Below are 20,827 nucleotides of genomic sequence, written 5' to 3' on the forward strand. Positions count from 1 at the left end.
GTAATGACCTTTGGGAGTCTAAACCCACCTCCATAATTAATCTCAGTCCATTTTCTCGCCATGGTATTTTAGAACTTACAAGGGGCTGCCCTATATTTAGCTAAAGCTTGAGTGGGTGAGAATGAGGCAAAGGTATTTGTTCTTAACCGCAAAATAGAGGAAATGGTTTCTCTTGAAAAGGAAAGGATAATTGTGTCATCTTTGCTCACAATACTCTTAGTTTTGATGTCATAGCGATCTATACATAGTTGCAAGAGCTCAGGACTTACAAAGGTAGGAGGAAATACAACAACTTCTATCAATCCACTAGTTAACACCTCCATGCATCCAATAGTCTCATTGGTACATTCTAGGAATATGGCCTGTAAATTTTCTACTTTTACCCCTTGCAAATTTATATCATAGATAATTGATCTTTCACATTCAAGACTAGAAAAATTACCAAGGAAGTGTAAAACTGACCTCATTGTTAATCAAACATGCAAAGCCTTGAGCAAATAAACTCTTCACAACAATACAGATTGTATGACAAAACAAAGATTGTTAAGTTCTCACCTATTTTTCGCTGAAAATCTAGTACATTTCTGTATTCTCCTTAACAACTCCTTCTTTACAAATCTAGTTCTTTGCATGATGATTTTAAAAGGGAACCAGTTTACTTTTTATAAAAAGGAAGCATTTACATATGAAGGTATAGGATAATAATTAAGCGTTAATGACATAGCACTTTGATTACCTTCGCACGTTTGAAAGCCATGTTGCATTAGCTTTTCATTTAATGATTTCCCTTTTGGTGGCCACTTTGCTAATAATTAGCTCAATCATTTTCTCAAACTAAAGATTTACCCCACTCGCAGTAATGATGATTTTCACTCCTTGGAAAAAGAAATGGACTTCAAATCATGATTTTTTGACAATATCATAAATATATGATGATACATTTTTTTAGGCTAGAAACCTTGAGTATTTTTGCTTTGAACTACTTTGAACTACTTCAAACTAAGGTTCAAAGTGGTTCAAAGTACTTCAGAAGAAAGCACTACTACATGAGAAACATTACCTACCAAAGAATACTATTAGAGCAAAACCTTATGTTAAACTACTTTGAACTACTTCAAACCAAGGTTCAAAGTGGTTCAAATGAAGGGAAGGATGACTACGGATGTTCAAGACTTCAACTGATCACTCTGGGAGACGAATTCTTGGACAATAAGGGGAAAGACTTCAATTGATGATAGGTAGAAGAGAAAGGGAATTTTTTAAAACAATGGCAACTCTATATATGACTAATAGGGGCTCTCACTAGGGACTATGTACGCAAAATACATAGAGAACTCAGAAAGTAGAAAAAAAAATGAAACCAAACAAACACAACAAAGACTACAGGGAAAGAAAGACCTAACACAACAATAAGGCTTTGTACATAGAAGGGGGGAATTGCCACACCTAGAGCTTAATCAATTTTAGATCCTACTTATTATAGGTAAAAGGTAGTACTCTTCCATCTGGATACTTTAACTGGTAAGTGTTTGGGCCAACAACTTCTGAAATAAAGAAAGGACCCTTCCAAAGAGATTCAAAATTTCCATGTGCTCCTTTCGGTTCCTTTCTCTTATCCCACAGAAGAACTTCATCATTTTTGAGGAAACTACATGGTTGTGTCTTCCTATCAAAAATATTCTTTACCTTCATCTGGTGCTATGTGATGTGATCTAACAACTTATTTCTCTCATTTTCTAGCTTATGAAGTTACATTATTCTTTTCTCTAGAGAGTCTTTGAAAAATTGATATTCAATTACTAATTGCAACTTCATAGCTGATAGTTCTAGTGGTAAAGACACTTGAGTGCCAATCCCATAGACCAACTCAAAGGGGGCCATACCAATTGCCTTTTTTGGTGTAATTTCATCTGCCCATAATGCTTCATATAGTCTTTTATGCCAATCTCGTGAATTGTTAGACACCAACTTTTTGATTATGGCTACCAAGTTGTTATTGTTGGACTCTACTTGCCCATTCCCTTGTAGAAAGTAGTCTGATGAGTGTGCTAATGACACCCCATGTTTATAACAGAAAAGGAATATCAACTTAGATGAGAAATAAGTGGCATTGTTTGAAACAATTTTCTGAGGTACTCTGAATCTAACAAAGATATGTTCTATTTGAAAATCACAGACCACCTAGGAATTTTCTTTCTTAGTTGGGATTGCTTCTACCCAGTTCATAAAATAATCTGTTGCTGTCAAGATGTAGCTATGCCTAGCTTTTGATGGTGGATTTAATGGTCCAATAAAGTCAATACCCCATTTTTGAAAGGGTTCATCAATAACCACAGGCCTAAGAGGTAGTGCTACTAGCTAGGGGTGTCTAATGAAAAGTTGTCATTTCTTGCAAGTCTTCACATAATTATAAGCATCCTTGAACATTCTCGGCCAATAGAAGTAATTTCTAAGAATCTTGAAGGCAGTGACTGTGGATGAGAAGTGTCCTCTACAAGCTTCTAAATGATAAACTTTCAACAATTTCTCTTTTTTGGTGTCCACACATCTCACGAAGGTTCTGTCAATTCCTCTTTTGTATAAGACTCCATCTAAAATTACATATTTCTTAGCCTTCAATATGAAACTTTTCCTTTCTTTATGATTCATGTTAGGGGGACATTCACCATATGTCAAAAAATATGTGATGTTTGAGAACTAGGGATCTGTTAGACTGACCAGCAAAATGATAGGAGTTTTCTTAGGTTTATTAGGATGTGTATCCTTACTTTCAACCATTAACTTAGACAAACCCTGCCCCCTCTACAAAGAGGTAGGCTTAATTGTCAAGTCAAATTCTTGCATCCTAGCCACCCACATTGCCCTCTTATTCATTCCCATTTCTTGTTGAGTTAAAATGCTTTTGACTACAATCTTAGGTACATATACAATAGAATGAGAGCATAAGATATAATACTTGAATTGTTTTAATGCTTTCACCACTCGAACACATGTTTCTCTATCTGAGTGTAATTCAATTCATGATTTTTTAGTGGAACACTCATAAAAGCAATCAGGACTTCATTACCTTCATCATTTTGCTGACTCAGGATGCTAGATAAAGAATGTTCAGAAGTGTAACAATATATGATGAAGTCCTTTTCAAAATTTGGACTTACCAACATTGGGGCATTTGCAATGGCTGCCTTAATATCTTCAAAAGCCTTCTTACCTTCTTCCTGCCACCTAAAAGGATGTTTCTCACTCATCATTTTTAGCATATATCTCACTTTTTCAAAGAACTTTGGCACAAAACTCCTCAGGAAGTTAATCTGACCAAAGAAGGATTTTAGATCACTCCTATTAGTGGGAAGGGACAACTTCTAAATTGCTTTCACTCTTTCTAGGTCGATACTTATGCCATCTAGAGAGACGATGTGTCCCAAGAGCTTACCTTCATCTACAAAGAACATAGACTTCTTGGGGTTCAAGGAGATACCATGTTGTCTGCATCTATTGAGTACTTTCTCAAGGTTTTTGAAGTGAGACACTCTCTTTTTGGAATACACTATCAGATCATCCAAGTATATCACAATGATTCTATTCCTCAAGTCTTTGAAAGAGGAGTCCATGGCTCTTTGAAAGGTAGCACCTGCATTAATTAAATCAAAAGGCATTCACTTATAAGAAAAGGTACCCCATGGTGTTATGAAGGTTGCTTTGTGCTAGTCCTCTGGTGCAACGCTGATCTGATTATATCCTAAATATCCATTGAGCATAGACATTATTTTAGATCTAGACACATTCTAAAAGATGTGATTTATGGTAGGAAGTGTGTGATTATCTTTAAGGCTTGCTTGATTTAAATTCCTAAAATCTATGCAGATCATGATTTCCCCATTCTTCTTCCTCACGGGAATGATATTTCCTACCCATGTTGAATGATGTATGGGGTATATTATACAAGCTTACAACATCTTCTCTACTTCTTTGAAAATGGCTTCAGACACCTTGGGGTTATAATTCCTAAGCTTTTGTCTGAAAGTGATAGCCCCTGGCTTCAACAATATATGATGTACAAATTCAGCATTCCTAAAAAAATTTAGGTCCTCATACCCCCATGCAAAAAAATCTTGGTACTAAATAAATATTTCAACTAATTTCTCCTTTTCCACAACATAATAGGCTTTACTGATAGAAATCAATCTTTGTTTTTCTTCAGTTACAATGTTAATTTTATCATATTCTTCTCTCCTTTCCTTAGAATCAACATCTTTCTTCAAAGTACTATCATCCTTTCTACCAAAAAGGTGTTCTAAAGAAACCAAGCCTTTAGGAATCCCATTTCCTTTGAGTTTGATAGTTTCCTTAGATTCAATAGGCTCTCCTCCAATTGACTTGCCATCATGTTCAGACCCTTCAAAGAAAATTTCAGCAAAATCTCCAACACACCAAATGAACTCCTTTAATTGGGCATCATCATTCAAGACCTGCCAGTGATTAATGTTATCTAGGACTCTAGTTCTATAGATTATCTTAATCCTATAAGTGTCATTTTTAAACTCTAGGTGAGGTAATAACAACTATGCTAAAATAGCTAGAGAGTCAGCTTTTGTGTTTTGAGCATGAGGGATGGACTCAATAGAAAATGCTTCAAATGATTCAATCTCATCCCAAACTAAGTTTCTATAATGCTTTAGTCTCTCATTTTTAGCAAAGAATTGGTTTCTTACCTGCTTCACGATAAGCTCAACATCACCTCTTACCTTTAACTATTTCACTCCTTTTGATTTCACTTCTTGCAGTCCCAGGAGAAATGCTTCATACTCAGCAGTATCATTAGTATAATGAAAATTCAATTTGAAAGAAAAAGGAAAAATGTCTCTTGTAGGTGAGATAAGGATAACACTGACACCTAACCTCAAATTTGAACAGCTCCCTTCGAATTCAAGAGTCCAAAGGGTATCTTCATAATTCATGACTTTGTTTACCATGCATTGATCCACTTAAAGGATCACATAGTTTTTGAATTGACATTCTTCAAACAATATTTGTGCCATGGGATTGTCTAAGGGCATCATTAAATACTTATTCTTTGATTTAGGTTCTAGCTTCACCCACTTCTTTCCTATAGGAACGTAAGCTTCTGACTAGTCTAACTTGATCTCTTTGCCCATGTCTTTACAAAAGGTTCTACTATGAAGCATTTCATCACTGGCTAGGATATCTACCACAAGGATTGTGAGCTTAACTCTTTTCTTAGGGAAAGAATATAGGATAGCCTGTACGTCTTTAATTTGACCAACTAATGGTACCTATTTCCCATCCATAAAGTAGCAACTACAAAAGACTTAGCACAATGTAGACCAAAGGCTTGAGCAACAACCTTAGTTATGACGTTGTCTGATGCCCCAGAATCGATAATACAATTACTAAGCTTCTAGCCACTCAATAGTAACAAAATATAGAATGGTTCGGGCTTCTTTTCATCCTCTTCATTCGGAACATAATTTACAATTGTCTCACTATAAGAGACATATGTTTTGCACCTTTTAGAAACAAAAACTGGCTCACTTCGGGCCTTAGAACTATTAGAAGTATTACTTTTAAATTGTGCATTATTAGTAGAATCATCTTTGACATACTAAACCAAATTTTCTAATTCCTTAGGATTAAGCTTCAAGTACTCAATAGGAGAGATTGATATGGAAGAGGATTTTAAAAATTCAACAATGTCCAAGGCTAAAGCACTAGCAACCATTTTAGTTTTGTTCAAGATCCTTGATTCTATGACCTTTGCTGCATCATTCTATGTAGATTCTTTACCTTTGGAAATGGGTCTATTTGAATCATTACATAGGTGATGTTTTTGGTTTCTCTATCCTCTAGTCATTACTATGCATGTAGGGTTTTGTAGAGTTGTGAACACAATGCCTCCTCTTGCAAAATCTGATTCATATTCTAGGAAATAGGTGCCTAAATTTTCATTTTCTGTATTCAGTTCCTCAGACATCTACTCTATAGAAATAGCATCCCTTGCTAATTGAATATAATTCAACCATTTAGCACAATCTCATTCGTCATGATTAGAGGTCATGTGAAATGAACACATTGTTTGTTTGGGAGCTTCCTTGATTTGCAATCTTGTCGGAGAAGGAGTCAATGCAAGATTCTTATTAAAGTTTTGAGATGATGACTACCTATGCATTTCTTGGTAAGGGGCTTGATAAGGACCATGTACTTTATTTTGTTGCCTCTTCATCATTGAAACATCATTCATCAATTTTTTTGAGACTGGATCAGTGGATTTCAAAGAAGGTGTTCCCAAAGTTTGAACTTCTCGTTTCCATTTCCCTACATTTATAAATGCATCTTCTAACTGGATTGAAAGTCTCTGAGCAGCAGCCAAATTGGCGCATCCATATTTTAGAAGATGGAAGCTTATGTTAAGGTGCACAACATTAATAAAGAATGACTTTTGATTTTCTGCATTGGATCTAGATGCAATAGGGATTCTTTGAATAAGTTTGTTAAACTTGGCTACAAATTCCCTCATTGGTTCATGCATTTCCTTTTTCATCTGACTAAGTTGGAAAAATAGAGAACTTTCATACTTAGGAGCCTTAAATCTATCTTCGAAGGCATTTTTCATAATATCCCAGCTAGTGATGGAATGATGAGGAAGATGGTTAAACCAATCTGCAAAAGCATCAGTTAGTGTCCCCACAAATAACCTCACAACAATTTTCTATGTTGGAACACTTATAATAGCACAAGCTGAATGGAAGGCACTCAGGTGATCCTCAGTGGGAATCTTGCTATCAGCACTGAACTTGGGAAATACTTTAGTGGCTCCCTTGCATAACAGGGTAGGGTTCACACCTAAGTTCAATGGTCCAATATTTTGACCCCATGGTTGATTTACAGCCATGTTTGGTTGTGGTATAACTTGCAAAGGTTGGACGTTGACAACAACTAGAATAAGCATGTTTAAGGGAAGTAGAGACTATACTAAAGGTGAAATGAGATATTTCTTTGGTGGTGAATTGGGCTAGCTCTGAAATTTGATAATACTTTTCTTAAGGTCATCAAACTCAGGTAACAATTTCAAGTTCTTCAATGGTTCAAAGTTTTCATCAAGGATCCCCTTTTGTCTTTTTCCCCTCATGTACCTATGGGTAGCCAGTTCTATGTGGTTACAAATTTAAATTCTTGCTAGTGCATGAACTAATCTATTCACAACTACCTCTTCTTGAATCTCTAGTACCCCTCTTAATAACTTAGCTCTTTCTACTTCTCTTTCCAACATAACTAGTACTCGTTGGTACTATTGACCAATTTTGCATAATTTCCAAGCTATTGTAGCCAAGTCTGAGACTATATCTTCTTGAGTGTCTTCAAATCTAAGATAAGGTTGTAATATAGGGAAGACCTTGATATATGAATATACATTTTTGTACATGTTCTATAGAATTTAGGTTCTTTCAAAGGGACTCCACAGTAGAGTCGCCAAAAATATGTTAGTGAACAGATTATCCTTTTACCAATTATTAGGTTTACTCTATGCCCAACTTTATAACAGGAACAATGACCATTCACAATAGTTGAGAAAGTGTGGTTTTATCTACCTTTCTCTCTGAATTTTTATAAGTTACAGCTCCCTTGTCAAATTTACAATGAATTCAATATTACTTTTACACTTTTTCCTGAAAGTGCCTAATGATCCCACAATTGCTCTTTGGCAATGAGGTAAGAAATAACACAAACTTTCGAAATAAATGGTTGAAAATAAACTTATCACACATGCAAAATCCACTTCAAATAATGAATCTTCATCACAAAATGCGACATGAATTAAGAAACTAAACTAATTTAACTTACAAGAGAACAATGACCAAGATTTCCAAATTGCCAAACCACATTCACAAAGTAATGATAATCTGACACTTTGAACACCAAGTTTCAAAGTTCAAACCCGAAATTCTTCATATATGTATATAACACTTCCATGCACAAAGTCTTAGAAAGAAAAACCTCCATATACTATCTCAGATCACTATTTTTAAAATTATCAAAGTCCATAACATCTACTATTATCTATCTTTGCTACTTCCTATTACTTGCTTTAAAAAAAAGAGAGTCAAATGCCCCAGCATTTATAGTTTTTCAAACCCGAAAGAGCCTCCATGAAAACCCAGCTCTTTTGGTTACAAGAAGAAACCGTTATAAAATGAAAGAGTAGATAAACAAAGAAAAAAGCTAGAAGGTGAACGGTTCTGTTTCCAGCATCTTCATCGATATTGTGTTCCTCTCCTACAGTTTGGCACACAAGCTTCCAACTTTGAAATGTGGCCATGAATTCTTGCATTGCATGTGAATGTGGATTCTTCAAGCTCATCAATCGAGCCTTGCACGCATCTTTTTGCCACTTGTATTCTTTCATTTTAAGGCTCTGACGTGGCATCAAATTTTTGTTTAGGTGTAGCATGGACTCGATTCTTCGTAATGCAGAGAAGTCTTTGGCCTTAGGAAGCTCACTATCTCTAATTTGTTCAACTACTTCATTGCAATTCTTCATTAACACATCATCATCCATATTCCCTTCATTGAACTGCAAGACACCTATTGAATTCACAATCTTCATATCTTTTATGAGCTCTTCATGCATTTCTATGATCTAATTCTCAATTCCTTATATTTCTTTGATTGTTTCTCTGTAGATAGCCTCTTTCTAGTACATATTGTTCTTTAGGACAAATAGCATGCAAGGGTCTACATTCTTCATAGGATTTTTATTCATGAATTTGGGAACTCCAAAATGTTCTACTTCTGTTATTTGGAAAACCACTGCTTGGTAGCACGCTAGCTCTGTCTCCCATCCTGGGACCAAGGTTTGAATTTCTCCTAGCAACGTTTCACCCTCTATGTAGACACTAGTAAATTCAGAGATAAATCTATTGCCTTCTTTAATTATACTATTTGCCCAACTTCCCATGGGGTCAGTTAGAAACTTGCCTTTCTGCACTTGCCTTATTAACTGTTGACTCTCAGCCAAACTGGGATCAAATGGCTATGAAAACTATAAAACTGGCAAAGCTCCAAGATTGATCAAAGAGTCAATGTATGCAGCCATGGTTTTTATCATCCCCTTCAATTATTTCTTTTTCCTTACTATCCTTTTTAGACTATGTCATCATGTGATTAGCAGAAAACTTAAAGAAATTATTACCAGTGCTCCTGTTGATGGTACCCAATTCAATTGAATTGACCTTGAATCTTTCTTTCCTGACATCTCTAGATTCTTTCTTTTTCTTATAGGTGGCCACTTCCACTATGATTTTCCCTTTCACTGGATCCTTGGTCAGATAAGCATATGTCTTTTTTTTCTTTGTCTTTGAGCCTTTGGCTGCATATTTTGTGACTATATCCTTCATTGGTGTAGACACTAGTTGCAGACTCCTTTTCTTAGTGATTAAACTTGACAACCATTTAGGAATCATAGGAATCATAGGTATACTCTGAGCGTCCCTGATCGGAGTAAGAAATTTAGGTTGGTTTGTCTTAGGAGCTTTGATAAACTGAACATTTCCATCTCCTCCACCAGAGAAATACAGTCCATCATCTGGATCTTGCCCATGGGATGCCATCTCTTGCTTTTGGGCTTTGAACTATTTCAAGGCTTCTAACTTGGATTAGGACCTTGTCCTAGGAGTCGTAGTTTGTAAATGAGGAGGAGACATTTCCTTTGTATCCATAATAGATGCACTACCTATAATAGGAGAAAATGAAATGTTAGAAGGAAGTGGTTCAAGCAAAGAAGTCACCTTAACAAGAGGTTCATTGACGATTCTTTAAGCCTTTTTCTATAGCCAATCATCTGTGTAGGTAAGTATGAACCTAGCCCTTCGATTAATATCATCTTCTCCATCCTTGTGCCAATCAACTACTAAGGACTTTGTTTCATTCGATTCTTTTCAACCAAGTTCAACCATGTCTAAACCATCATCCTCTACTTCTCCTATATTGAATTTCAATTTGAAAGAATTAATCTGCCGCAAGGTCAGCCTTGAATGATCCCTTTTTAGAACTTCTTCCTCATTCTTGTAGTCTCTCTAAAGATCTTCTAAATATGGTGTGGCTAGAGGATGAACTTCAAGGCCAAGAATTTGGGTTGCATACCCCTTACTATAAAAATTTCTCCTAGTGTGATAGAAACCAAGGTTGAACCTGAGTAGATTGCTTCCAATGATGGAAGCATTATCCATACTACTACGAATGAATGAACCCAATTTTATAGGGAAGGTTATTTCCCAATTCTTCTTTGGTAGGTTATCTTTGATAACATGAAAAAGCTACCTACATAACTTAGCTAACACAAAGAAATCTAGGGCATACCGGGGTAACATCATAGGTTCATCATCCAATCCATCGATCCTCAAATACTAGAACCTAGGAAATTTGATAAAGAAGCTCCCATATTGTTGAGCCAATCTCTGCATGTTAGGGGAGAGCCTCAACATCTTTGCCCTTTCCAAAGACAAATAAACATTGTCCAAGAGTACATCATGCACTTTGCAAAAATCCTCTGAAACCTTATCCTTTTGCAAAGGAGGATAATATTGAAAAATAGTCATCTCTTCATCCCATATCCCATGAGGAAGGGGAGTGAGATCACATGTATAGAAAATGCAATAGGTTAGATATGAGGCCATTTAGAAATCCTTGCAAGACTCTTTAGCATGCTTAAGTTGGGATCTCAAAGAAGTCACAATAATATCCAGCCAATCCATCCATTGATCACCTTTTAAAATGATCTCAGTGTATCTGAACATCCATTCCTCAAATAAGAACACATCTGTTGAACCTTTCACACTGTGTAATAATACAACTAGATCATGTATGTGAGGTTTCATGTGATCTTTCTTAATGACCTTTGGGAGTCTAGACCCACCTCCATAATTAATCTCTATCCATTTTTTGGCCATGGTATTTTAGAACTTACTAGGGGTTGCCCTGTATTTAGCTAAAGCTTGAGTGGGTGAGAATGAGACAAAGGTATTTGCTATTGACTGCAAAATAGAGGAAATGGTTTCTCTTGAAATGGAAAGGATAGTTGTGTTTTCTTTGCTTGCAATACTCTTACTTTTGATGTCATAGTGATCTATACATAGTTGTAAGAGCTCGGGACTTACAAAAGTAGGAGGAAATGCATTAGCTTCTATCAATACATTAGTTAACACCTCCATGCATCCATTAGTCTCATTGGCACATTCTAGGAATATGGCTTGTAAACTTTCTACTTTTACCCCTTGCAAATTTGTATCATAGATAATTGATCTTTCACATTCAAGACTAGAAACATTAACAAGGAAGTGTAAAACTAACCTCATTGTTAATAAAACATGCAAAGCCTTGAGTAGATAAAATCTTGACAACAATACAGATTAAAGAACAAAACAAAGATTGTTAAGTTCTCACCTATTTTTCGCTAAAAATCTAGTACTTTTGCCTATTCGACTTAATAGCTCCTTCTTTACAAATCTAGTTCTTGACATGATGATTTTAAAAGGGAACCAGTTGGTTTTTTATAAAAAGGAAGCATTTATGTGCGAAGGTACAGGATAATAATCAAGCCTTAATGACATACCACTTTGATTACCTTTGAACATTTGAAAGCCATGTTGCATTAGCTTTTCATTTAATGAATTCCCTTTTGGCGACCACTTCATTAATAATTAGCTCAATCATTTTCTCAAACTGAAGATTTACCCCACTTGTAGTAATGATGATTTTCACTCCTCAGAAAAAGAAATGGCCTTCAAATCATTATTTTTTGACAATATCATAAATAGATGATGATATGCCATACTTCTAGGCTGGAAATTCTGATTATCTTTGCCTTGAACTACTTTGAACTACTTTGAACCAAGGTTCGGAGTGGTTTGAAGTACTTCGGAAGAAAGCACCACTGCATGAGAAACATTACCTGCCAAAGAAAACTATTAGAGAAAAACCTTATGTTGAACTACTTTGTACTACTTTGAACCAAGGTTAAAAGTGGTTAAAAGTGGTTCAAATAAAGGGAAGGATGACTACGGATGTTCAGGACTTCGACTGATCACTCTGGGAGATGATGAATTCTTGGACAGCAAGGGGAAAGACTTCAATCAACAATAGGTAGAAGAGAAAGGGATGTTTTTAAAAAAATGACAACTCTCTCTATGACTAACACCTTGGAAGATGTTATTTTCCTCTTCTTACTTTGATCAGTTTCAAAGTACTTAACCTCCCACTCATGTTGGTGTACCATTTTTTGGCCTTACTTTGAGTTGGGAAGGTTGGCATTGTTAGGAACCTGTGTGTTCCTTCTGTTTATTTTGTTAGAGTAGTGTTGTTGGACGCATATGCTTTGTAAGTCATCCCGTGAGTATATTTTATTATCCCACATGCATAGGTAGTATTACTTTTCTAGTTCGTACTCAGTATATGAGAATAGGTTGAGGCCCTTGATGGGCACGGACGAATTTATTGTATTGAGCTTGCTCAAAGGAGGTTACCCCCTCGAAGTGGCCTGCGATCAGTAGATTCATTCTGAGTTCTGCTATCACTTTGTATTCTTTTATTTCGAGCATTCTCACGATATTGCTATAAGGAGGTTCTTCACATCTGGTATCAGAGCACTCTCTTGGGCTCGCTGGGTGGAAATTACATCAAATTTTTTTTCTGTCGTGGCCTTCAGGTTCCTCTCACTTCTAATATCTCTTGTTATTGCAATAACTCTTTTCAGTTGTTCTGTCTTTGAGTGAATTTTTCTAAGTCGACTGTTCAAAAAAAAAAAAAAAGAGTAAAAATTTTTCTGTTTTTTAGTCGTAGCTTCCTTGTTTGCTTTCTGTTTCTGCTCATACTTCCGCAGAACGTCTGCAATATCATTTCGCATACTTCCTTCCCTGGCGACCCAACCCCAAATTTTACATATCAAAGCCCTAAATCCCTCATTTATCTAATTTTAGGGTTTGCCCTATCTTTTTCACCTCTCATCCAATCGCCACCAAACTGAGCCACAAGATTCAATTCCTCATTTTGCTCCCTTATCCCTCTTGGACTGTTCGCCTCATTTCGCCTCCCTACCCTTGAAACCCTCATTTTTCTGTTTCCCTTGTCCCTAGATAGTCTCCCACCACCGGTCGAACACCCATTTCCTATCTGAGTTTTACCCAAATCCAAGTTTGCCGTAACTAAAAAGTTTTTGTTTCTCATCTTCTACCCATTTCAAAAAAAAAAAAAAAAAAAAAAAACCTTGCTTTATGGTTGTTACGCGTACAGGAGCAAAAATCATGGAAGAAGAAATGGCATCCCTCAAAACCAAACTTCAAGATCTGGATGACAAAATTCTGGGTCTTAACTTTCAGCAGTCCGCCATGAGCCGAAACCATTCAGGAGATACTGGGTCCTCTTCTGGCAATTTCCGTGGACCAAAGCTTGATTTTCCACGCTTCGATGGTTCTGATCCGACTGGATGGATCTATAGGGCAGAGCAGTATTTCAGCTTGCATAATACTTTGGATAACCACAAAGTCCCCCTTGCATCTTTTCATTTGGAACATGAAGCTCTTCAATGGTTCCGTTGGTACATCAAGGCTAATGTAGGCCCAACGTGGAGAGAATTGTGCACCCTCATTTTGGAGCGCTTTGGCCCTAGTTCCTTTGATGATTTCACAGGAGCACTCACTAAACTGCGTCAAACAGGTACTGTAAGAGAATACCAGACAGAGTTTGAAAAATTAGCTAATCACACAGAGGGCTTGTCTGATGAATTCTTCCGTAGTTGTTTTGTCAGTGGTCTGAAGGATGCACTTCGCTCCGAAGTCAAAATGTTTCGACCTACTACAATGATGGAAGCCCTTGGGTTGGCTAAGTTAGCGGAAGACAAGATTAGTGCTCTACAACGCTCCAGATCTAATTTTGTTCCATTCAGAAATACAGGTTCTCACAACCCTCCAGTCATACCAGCTCCCAGAACTACTCCGATCAAGCACTTGTCTGAAACAGAGATGCGAGTCAGGCGAGACAAAGGGCTTTGTTATAATTGTGATGAGAAATGGTCTCGGGGCCATAGATGTGTTCAGCAAAAGCTCTATCTCTTGGATGTGGATTCTCCACCGGAACTGGAAGAATATGTAGATGCTCAGGAAACAGTGGATGATGAGGTTGAGCCTCACCAGCCTGAACCTCCTTCACCAGAAGCTCCACCAGAGATATCTGTCCATGCTTTGGCAGGAGTCACTACTCCACAAACCATGCGGGTCCAGGGTTTCTTCAAGAAGATCCCTCTTACTATACTCATTGATTCTGGTAGCACTCATAACTTCATTAATCCACGAATAGCCAAACAGGCTGATTGCTTTATCCATCCCTGCTCTAGCTTTGAAGTCATGATTGCCAATGGGGGCACTTTACCTTGTAAAGGGAAATGTCGCAATGTGCATCTCTCTATTGGCGATTATAACATGCGCTCTGACATGTTTGCCTTACCCTTAGGTGGCTGTGATGTGGTTTTGGGTGCCCAATGGTTACGCACTCTTGGCCCCATTCTCTGGGATTTTGCTGAACTTTGGATGCAGTTTTCAGCCGAGGGGCACCAACACACTTTGAAAGGCTTACAACCAGGGTCTCTCAGCATCATCAGTTCACACCGTATGGAAAAACTTCTTAAGAAGAATTCACATGGTGTCATCGCTCAGCTCCATTCCATTCAGATGCAGCCATCAGCAGTCTCTAGCACTCCTGCCGATCTCCAACACATTTTGGACAAGTATTCTGGTGTATTTGCTGAACCTGTGGGATTACCTCCTTCTCGTCCAGAGGACCACCATATTCAGCTCCTTCCTGGCAGTGTTCCGCCCAACATCAGGCCCTACCGCTACCCATTTCATCAGAAGACCGAAATCGAGATACTTGTCCGTGACTTACTGAAGCAAGGTATTATTCGCCCTAGTACCAGTTCCTTTTCTTCTCCAGTTCTGCTTGTTCGCAAAAAAGATGGGTCATGGCGACTCTGCATTGATTTCCGAGCACTTAATCATCTCACTATAAAGGACAAGTTTCCCATTCCAGTTGTTGATGAACTTCTTGATGAACTTCATGGGGCTCATTTTTTCTCCAAGTTAGATCTTCGTTCTAGGTATCATCAAATTCGGGTTAATGAGGAGGATATACCTAAAACTGCCTTCCGCACACATGATGGTCACTATGAATTTTTAGTCATGCCCTTTGGCCTCACGAATGCTCCTTCAACATTTCAGGCAGTGATGAATAACATATTTCGACCATACCTCCGGAAATTCATTCTGGTCTTCTTTGATGATATCCTCATATATAGCAAAACTTGGGCTGAGCATCTCCATCATCTGGAGCTTGTCTTGCAACTTCTCTCTGATCATCAACTCTGTGCAAAACTATCTAAATGTGTGTTTGGCCAGGAGGAAGTAGAGTATCTCGGGCATATTGTTGCACACCATGGAGTGCGGGTGGATCCTACAAAAATAGATGCCATGAAAACTTGGCCGCATCCTAAAACTCTCAAGAGCCTTCGGGGTTTTTTGGGGTTGACTGGCTACTACCGCAAGTTTGTCAAAGATTACGGGAAAATTGCAGCACCATTGACAGCTCTGTTAAAAAAGGATGCCTTCTCCTGGACCCCTGTTGCTGAGACTGCATTTGAACAACTGAAACAGGCTATGTGCAGTACACCTGTTCTCGCAATGCCAGATTTTTCCAAACCCTTCACTATTGAGAGTGATGCTTGCGGCAATGGATTGGGTGTTGTTCTCCTGCAAGATGACCATCCTATTGCGTTCACTAGCAAAGCCCTCTCTGGTAAGAATCTAGCCCTCTCTACTTATGAAAAAGAAATGATGGCTATTTTGCATGCTGTAGAGAAGTGGCGGCCATACCTCTTAGGGAGTCATTTTTGCATCAGAACTGATCACCAAAGTCTGAAATACTTCCTGGAACAACGGGTATCCTCTCCTACACAACAGAAATGGGTCAGCAAACTCATGGGGTATGATTATGAGATCACCTACAAGAAGGGTAAGGAGAATATTGTGGCAGATGCTCTTTCTCGCACATTTGATAATCAAGCTTCCCTTTCCGCTATTTCTATGCCCATTCCCAATTGGTTAGCGTCTGTTCAGCAGGGCTATGACAGTGACTCTTCTTTATCTCAAATCATTCACCAGCTAACCAATAATCCTTCTGCTATACCACATTACTCTTGGGATGGTGCTTCTCTTCGATACAAGGGTCGGCTAGTGCTTCCTCAGAACCCAGCTCTACATCAGGCTATTTTTTATGAACTCCATGCTTCTCCTTCAGCAGGGCACTCAGGCTTCCTCAAAACTTATGAGCGAGCAAGGAGAAACTTCTTTTGGAAAGGGATGAAACAGACGATTCAACAGATGGTGGCTGAATGTGATACTTGCCAACGCCACAAGGGTGAAACGACCCTCCTTCCTGGCTTGCTCGAACCATTGCCCATCCCTACACGGATTTGGACTGATATTTCTATGGATTTCATTGAAGGGCTTCCTAAATCCGGTGGCAAGACAGTGATCTTGGTTGTGGTTGATCGTCTCTTGAAATATAGTCATTTTTGTGCCCTCAGCCACCCCTATACTGCCTCCTTTGTTGCACAAATCTTCATGGACCAGATATTTCGTCTTCATGGACTCCCTTCTTCCATTGTCTCTGATCGTGATGCAACTTTTACCAGTCATTTTTGGACTGAACTGTTTCAGAAAACTGGCACCAAACTGAAGATGAGTTCGGGCTATCACCCACAAACTGATGGTCAAACTGAAATTGTCAATAAATGCTTGGAAACTTATCTTCGTTGCTTCACTTCCGAACAGCAACATCAGTGGGCCAAGTGGCTCCCTTTAGCTGAATGGTGGTACAATACCTCTTACCACACTGCCTCTAAAATGACTCCATATGAAGCAGTCTATGGTCAGGCACCTCCAGTGCTCCTTCCCTACACTCCCAGCAGCTCACCAGTCCAGGCAGTTGACATAGTTCTCCGCAGCAGGGATCAGATTCTTCGTACCTTACAGGATAATCTTCACATGGCCTGTAATCGGATGAAACAGCAAGCAGATCAACACCGTTCTGAGCGCTCATTTCAAGTTGGGGATATGGTTTTTCTTCGTCTACAGCCATACAAACAATCCTCCCTAAAGCTGAAAGGGCGTCATAAGCTGGCCCCAAAATTTTATGGGCCTTATAAGGTTCTGCAGAAGATTGGTTTAGTTGCTTATAAACTGGAACTTCCTCCTTCTTCCCGCATTCATCCAGTCTTTCATGTTTCTTGTCTAAAGAAAGTTCTGGGTACCACTGTCAGAGCACAAACTACTCTCCCTGAAATGGATACGGAAGGATCCATTATCCTGGAGCCGGTGGCAATCATTGACCAGCGCACTCGCCAGCTTCGCTCTCGCTCCATCTCTGAGGTCTTGATTCAGTGGCATGGCATGCAACCAGAGGATGCTACCTGGGAACCCCTTCTTCAGATTCAACAACAATTTCCACACCTTAAGCTTTGAGGACAAAGCTTTTTTCGAAGGGAGAGGGGATGTTAGGAACCTGTGTGTTCCTTCTGTTTATTTTGTTAGAGTAGTGTTGTTGGACGCATATGCTTTGTAAGTCATCCCGTGAGTATATTTTATTATCCCACATGCATAGGTAGTATTACTTTTCTAGTTCGTACTCAGTATATAAGAATAGGTTGAGGCCCTTGATGGGCACGGACGAATTTATTGTATTGAGCTTGCTCAAAGGAGGTTACCCCCTCGAAGTGGCCTGCGATCAGTAGATTCATTCTGAGTTCTGCTATCACTTTGTATTCTTTTATTTCGAGCATTCTCACGATATTGCTATAAGGAGGTTCTTCACAGGCATTGTGACTTTCACACCTTTAACTTTGACTGGCCTTGCAGTAGCCTATAGGGGTATAGCCTAAGTAACTAGATCTATTATGAGTGGATTCTTGATCCATTCCTCTGTTAGCTAGACTATATGTCTAGCTTGATGATTTATATTTGCATTCTCACCCTACCTATTTTAGAATTCATTATGATTCAGTCATATATCTTGTCCATGTTTTATAATGGATCCATGACATCTTCAAAATCCTTCTCCATGGCTAATAGAGGGATCTTTATCTTTAGCATTTTTTCTCTTAAGTATAGATTCATTCTACAATAGTCCCTTATATGGATATCGTAGTCATCTAAAACATTCATCTAATGATCTTCCAATGCTTCTTTGTGTACAAATTCTTTCCCCACCCAGTGTTGTACCATTCTAATGTTTCAAATTATGAGAGATGGAAGTTTTATTATTTTTGGGGATATTGATCCCATTCAAAGTTAAAGGTGGAAATATCCTTCTTTTGCTTCACCTCGAAGGCACCAATTATAATGGGCTAGACCCATGTCTTCTTTTTTTGTCCTCACACTCTATCATATACACACATGAGTTGGCATAAAATCTCTAGAAGAATGAGCCTATTTGATGGGTATATTAAGAGTTTGTTTGGGCATAATAGAGTATGAGCTACTCTAAGATAGGTGAATGTTTTGAACTGAATGTAGTATGTATTGATTTTTGTGATCCTAGCTAATGCCTTTACTGACATTCTTTTGGCCTAATCACCTTCTATGAGCCTAATGATTGCAAAGATGAACCTATCATTCACCACCCTATATTCCACAATTTGCAGTGGGAGCTTCTTCTTCACCAATTATAGATATACCACATAAGGCCAATCATTTTCATCTTGCATTCTTCCTTTTTTGTAGAGGCTTGGTAGTCTATGGTTCTGGCTACCAGTAGATACACCATGTTTGATGTCATATAGAAATATGGGTTGGCTTTGATGGGTACAAATTGCTCATCCAAGATATCACTTAGGATTGTAATCCAATCAATCAACATATTTTCCATTATTATGGTTTCTATAAAGTGGACCATCTAGGTTTGAAGGTGTCCCACTGTAGGAAGTCCCATAACACTTCTCAAAAGTACAATTGCATATCCAATGTCATCCTTTATATACCCCCTTTTCATATCAACTTTACTGACTCTATGGCCCATTGGTGTTCTATCTATGAAGAAGAATGATTGCACTATCTCATATGCTTCTTTCAAGTTATCCTTATACCACCTTTTTGACTGATGATAGGAAATCTCTAAATAATGATATACCCTTGGAGACAAAATACTTTCTCAACATTCCTCAGTTGGAGGTCCAGGACTATCTCCCATGAAACACTCTTAATGGTCTTCTCTTCTATCACACAATGTTTTACAAGGGTCATTATTAGTTTAGAGGATTGAACTCATGTTGGATGTGAACCCACATTGACAAGGCCTAACTGGGTAAGTGTTAACACCATTACTAATCTCTATTTAGGTTTTGTACAAATTGTGAGGAATGCATTCCAATCTATATGCCCAAGTTCTATGTCTTTAAACTTAGAGTGTCCATCTTGAAACCTAGATTCCCTCAGTGCCCCTTGGTGCTTTAATACTACTAGTTTGGAGCTATATTTTCTATCATTGAAGAAGATAATGATGTCATCTTATCTACACAAGAAAGACAATCATTAGTCAAAAATCTAGAAACATGACCTAAAAAAAACTTTAATTGACTCCAAAATAGGTCCAAATCAGTAAAAAATATACTCAAAATAGTCGCGTTCCCCCAAAATTCCCTACTATGCACTTCAACACACCTAGTGCACCCTTAGAGATGTGTTGTTTTAGCCCCTAAATGGTCTTTTGTTGCAATTGTGCACATGGACACACACCAATCTATGTGAGGTGCACACATGCACAAATATATAACTATGCATATACACATTACGTAGTGTAATTGGTGAGAAACTATGTCTTTATTTGGTTTTTAAACTTGTTTTGTGAGCGTAGAGGTGCATACATGTTCACCTTGTAGAGCTGCGCATGTGCGCATGTCAAAATGCCTTAGTAGTTTTGCATTTGATTGTTTTCTTGCTTAACTTTGTTAATGAAGGTGTTCACATGCGCACATTCCTTAAGTTCTTAGGAGTTTAGGTGTCTTAAGTTAGCTTTAGGTTTGAGGTCTTAGCAGAGGTTGAAAGGTGTGCACTTGTGCTCCTTATGGAGGTGTGCATGTGCACACATTAATCTAGGTAGGTGACCTTATTTGTGTTTGTTGATGCAAGATGGGGAGCCATGGAGTACTATGTGGAGGTGCACACTTGGAGGTGGTGAGGAGTATAGTGAAGAGAAGATAGGGAGTTCAGGGTCTTATATAGACCCTGGGCCTAGTGCGTACCCATTGTAGCTGCCTAGGTGTGCATGTGTGCATCTTAAGAAGGAGGTACAATTTTTACTCATGCATTGACTTTACATTTGCATGTTTTTAAGTGTGCTGGTGCATACTTAAAATAGATGTAAGCTCAAATCTTCACTTTTTCTCCTCTTTTTTTGCTTGGACTTCCCTAGTGAGATATTGGGGTTTGACCTAGACTCCTTGGGAGTCCAAAAGTGACCTAGACTCTGGACTAGGATCTTGGTAGGCTTAAAATTTACTAGAGTGTCCCCATTTCTAGGAAAAATAGGGTGTACATTGTGAGACTACAAAAAATAGGAAGTTGAAGAAAAACTCAACATTTGTTACAACTAAATGTGAGATACACTTTAATGGATTTTTAGTATATATAGTTTGTTACAAACTTAGGTTGTTGATGTACCAAAAGATCAACCTTTTAATTCCTTATACAACCACTAGATTAATAGAAAATAG

Source organism: Cupressus sempervirens, chromosome 1 (assembly GCF_028749045.1).
Source record: "Cupressus sempervirens isolate cs-2001-9-10 chromosome 1, ASM2874904v1, whole genome shotgun sequence".
NCBI classification, from domain to species: Eukaryota; Viridiplantae; Streptophyta; class Pinopsida; order Cupressales; family Cupressaceae; genus Cupressus; species Cupressus sempervirens.